Source organism: Ranitomeya variabilis, chromosome 4 (genome assembly GCF_051348905.1).
Source record: "Ranitomeya variabilis isolate aRanVar5 chromosome 4, aRanVar5.hap1, whole genome shotgun sequence".
In the NCBI taxonomy this organism is placed as follows: domain Eukaryota; kingdom Metazoa; phylum Chordata; class Amphibia; order Anura; family Dendrobatidae; genus Ranitomeya; species Ranitomeya variabilis.
Window position 1 is genome coordinate 681,694,662 of NC_135235.1, and position 4,871 is coordinate 681,699,532.

Here is a 4,871-nt window from a genome sequence, read left to right on the forward strand (position 1 = left end):
TATATGGTAAACATACAGCCAGAATAAAGTCCTGAAATAATCGCACAGATTGCTTTATTGAATCTTAATTTACCATACTTATTCCTTTGCCTAATCCCCGCATCCCTCGATATCCTGCTACAAAAATAAAATAATAAACCAAAACAAATACTCCCTTTCCGACATAGTCCAATTACCGAGTGTCCCACGACGATCTCACGTGTAGAACAGTCATATCTCTGGCCTCCAGCGATACACTGACAGGAGATTATCGCTTCCGCAGTGTATCAATGGAGTTCGTGCTCTCACTTACAACACCGCTGCGTGAGAATTTTCTCACTCAGCGGTGCCGCAAGTGACAGCATGAATTCAGGTGAACTCTGACTGTGGCACAGTGATACACTGCGGGAGGATCACCTCCTGTCACTGTATCGCCGCAGGCCAGGTAGAGAGGTCATGTGAGATCGTCGTGGGACACTCATTATTAAATGGACTATGGCGGAAAGGTAAATATATTGTGGTTTATTATTTTATTTTTGTTGCAGGAGATCGAGAGTGTCGGGGATTAGGGGTTTGGTGAGTATGAATGTGTTTTGTTTTTTTGTTTTAACAATTGAACACAGTCGCCGGATGATGGGACTATTGCTGTCTCATCATCGGCTCGTGCTGTCACTGTTATATGTGACAGCAGACATAGCCGGATGTGAGTAGTAGTCCCATCAGATGACGCCTGGCTACACACACAGACACCCGCAAGCAAACTCACAGACAGACACACACAAATTCTCCGCTCACACACATATTCTTCGCTCACACATAGTCTCTGCTCACACACATATTCTCTGCCCACACACTCTTCCTCCTTCCTTTCCGCAGTGTTTTTGGCAAGCAAATCCTCAGCTAATCCGCAGAGTTTTTTACACCTGCGGTTTAGTTGCGGATTTGACTGACTCAATGTAAGTCAATGGGTGCAGAAAAGCTGCAGATCTGCAAAAAGAATTGACATGCTGCAGAAAATAAAACGCTGAGAATCAGTGCGGAATTTTCCGCAGCATGTGCGCAATAGTTCTGGATTCCCATTGATTAACATTACTTGAGCAATTCTTTGCCGCTTTGGTGCAATTCCACGCAGAAAAAATGCTATGATCCGCAACAAAATCCACAATGTGTGCACATAGCCTTAGGAACACAGTGCGGAGCCATTATGTTGGTGACTGCAAAGTTATGCTAACAAGTAGACGGTCACCGGGGTGTTATGATCCGGTGACCTAGGAGCCGCATGAGAGACTTTCTCAGGAGTAAGTGGTATCTGTACTGACCGCAAACCCTAAACTGACACCGCAACTAGAAGTAGCCGTGGGGTGTGCCTAACACATCCTAGACACCTCGACACAGCCGGAGGACTAAATACCCCTATAGGTGGAAATGGGAATTCTATCTCGCCTCAGAGCAGAACCCCAAAGGATAGGCAGCCCCCCACAAATATTGACTGTGAGTATAAGAGGAAAGACACACGCAGGCAGAAAAACAGAATTTAGCAAAAGAGGCACTTCTAGCTAAATAGAAAAGGATAGGACAGAATTCTAAGCGGTCAGTATTAAAATCCTAAAAATATCCACAGCAGAAAATACAAATATACTACATCTAACTAAAGACATAGCAAGTATATCTGCAACTCCTGAGAATCCAGCATGACTGAAAAATCCAAACAAAGTCTAAGCTGGACAAAAACACAATGAATTGCACTGAATTACAAAGCACACTGCATGTGTGCACAGAGACAAAAAATACAGACACTTATCTTAGCTGAATTGGCAGCAGAGCATGAGGAACCAGAGAGAGATGCAATCCCTCCAAGAACAATGGACAACTGGCCAGGAGTAATGGGTCCTGCAAACCTAAATACCTAGTAGAGCTGCAATCAGCAGAAACACCTGCCCAGATTACAACCCCAAGACAACTGCACTACCACTAACAACCACCGGAGGGAGCCCAAGAGTAGAATTCACAACATCGGGGATGGCAGGCAGCAAGGATTCTGTTAGTTGGTGCTGCTCGCTGTATCACGCTCACTCTCACACGCTGACGCTCACACTCGCGTTCACACGCTGATGCTCACACGCTGACACAGACACTCATGCTCACACAATGATGCTCACATGCTGACACTCACGCTGATGCTCACAAGCTGACACTCATTCTCCATGCACTTCCTGGGTCCCTCTTGAGGGCTGTAGTTGGGCTGTGGAGGTGTGTACGATACCCCAGGGCTGCTCCCAATCTATTGGTCCATATACACGGCCAGGTGGTAGGGATGTTGGGCCATCTACAGGCCCTATGAGCGTGTCCTCGGCTGCCTGAGCAGGGTCGGTCTCCTTACCTGCCGCTGCTGTGTCTCCAGTGCTGGACTCTTCCCTTTGCAGGCTGGGATTCCGGAAGCTTGCTCCGCTGCTGCTTCTATACTCTTTCTAACAATACAACCTTATTCTTCATGCACCTTATTCAAACACAAGGCGCAAGAAAAAATCTCTGGAAGTTGACACAAAGTTATTTTTTTAAAAACAACAATAGTTTATTAATTTATTCAAGAACATGATAAAAAATGTTCAGGAGTATGGTAAATACTGGAAAAACAGGTTGAAAGAAGGATCACTACTAACATATGTGGCAAACAATTTCAAATATCAGAGCATAACACCAAATGGCAACCAATTAATAAATGGCAAATTATATTGATAAAATAATATTAAATACTGATATCAAAATATTAAAGTGCATAGTACCAAGAAATTGTTTGTAGCATAATTATTACATTAATATCCCAATTGGCCACTAAGTGGTGCTTTGACTATCAAAAAGAGAGATTAAAAAAAATGAATGTATATAATGCCAACATCTAGCCAAACACACAGCTGTACCAAAGTTTTAAGTACAAATCTATATGTAAATGTTTAAAATATACATATCTTATAAGGTGCAGTGTCCAGCCCAAATAAATACGTTACTGTTTATAAATCAAACCAGATTGTGTCCTGCAAAGTAGGAAATACAATTGGCCGATATGATTAATAAATGGAATTTTTAAACACCGCAAATAATTACCTGTAAGAATCAAAGTCCGCTGAGTGTGTTGGTATTAGGACCTAAACCTCTCGCCCCGACGCCCCACTCTTTCTGCAGCGCGGAACTAGGACCGCTGGAGCTGACAGCACAGCTCCTCCACTAAAGCTCCAAGAACCTCCGGGTTCATTGCTGACGGCAGGTCTTTTTTCTTCTCTCATTGGCTGGAGAAGCTTCCTGCTTCCTCCCCATAAATGGATCCTTTCTCGCTTTCAAGCATGGCATCACTCTCAATGTGAGGAAAGCAATGCCACTGTAACAACCGGTTACCTGGGGTGTTACACTAACATCTGGAAGCATGATCCCACAGCGCTGTGACTGACAGTACCGGCGGTAGTGTTACCGCGGGTGACAGTCACTGCTGCGGGGTAACACTGACATGTGACAGCATGACCCTGCAGCGCTCTGATTGGCGCTCTTACCGGCAGCTCCCGTCATTGCACACACTGAGCAGTGTGTGTAATGTTGGGAAAATAAAGCCCACAGCATATGCTGCGGGCTACAACAAAATGGCCGCGATCTCCTCTCACAGCTGTGACCTAGACAGCCCAGGAGGGTGTGCCCGGGTCACAGCTAAGAGGCAGGAGGAGCGGCCTCAATGTAAGAGATGCGGTCGGAGTCCGGCCGTTGGCTCCTATGCCCATGGCTGCCGCAAGTGAGGTGTTTAAGGGTCGTTCCTAGACACACGCCCCAATAGTCAAAATTTAAGCCCCCAGTGGCACACATAAATGTTAATAAGTAAAAAACTATTAAAGTAGTTAATTTAATTTTGTATTAAAAATAATTGATTGTATAATCAATAATTATTAATACAAAAATTAAAATCATTGCACCTTCCCTTTAAAGGGTACAGAGCAATGTCTTAGGTGGGCAGAAGGCCTAATAAAAAGGGGATTAAGTTAAGGAAGGATTCTTAGACAAACAGGATATAAGCAAACATTGCTAATGCCGATTCCAGTGTCGGTAAATGAGACGAGAATTAGCGTTATGGAAGATGAGTCTATGAGAAACGTAATCAGCTGCCGACACCAAGGGAGAAACTGCTTGTTGTCTGTGGCCTAAATATATAGGTTTTATTAGTAGATGTAAGGAAGAAAACTGAATACTGTAAAATAATAAATCTCCTCATATGTTTCCCTTATTATCTCCAGTAATTGTATTATTACACAGGATTTTTATGATGTTACATCGGCTCATCTTCTTCTCATTCAGGTCTCTACAATATCGGATCCTCTCAGTGAAGATCTTGGATAGAAAATTTTCCTGATTTACGTATCTACCTATCCAAAGATGGCTATGGATGGAGACAAGATGGCGGAGAGGATATTACACCTCACCCTAGAGATCTTCTTCCGGCTTACTGGAGAGGTGAGAGATTCTGATGACGTCACATTACATCATTCTTATCTATGGGAATAACAGATGGACAGAACTGGAGAGGTGAGGACTCTGGAAATGTCTGTAGTGAGATTTATTAATGTGTCTCTCCATAACCAGGATTACACAGTAGTGAAGAAGACCTCTAGTGAGCCCTGTCAGGACCCTGTGTGAGGGATGGGGAAGACTCCTGAGCTCAATCTCCGGACCTTTACCTCGCCCCCTGATACATGAGGACATCAATGGCCAGAAGATCCTAGAACTCATCTACAAGATTATTGAGCTGCTGACTGGAGAGGTGACACTGCTGGGAATGCTGGGACATTATACAGTAACACTATGAAGGGATTCTGGGGGATGACGGTATCATTGATGTGTCAGGTTCCTATAAGGTG

The 4,871-nt window shown here is 44.0% G+C and overlaps 1 protein-coding gene across 2 annotated transcripts in view; it reads left to right on the forward strand.

The window, feature by feature from the left end:
* Positions 1-4,871, forward strand: part of LOC143766381 (uncharacterized) — a 162,273-nt gene that overhangs the window by 65,054 nt on the left and 92,348 nt on the right. The gene's annotated exons all lie outside the window — the stretch shown is intronic.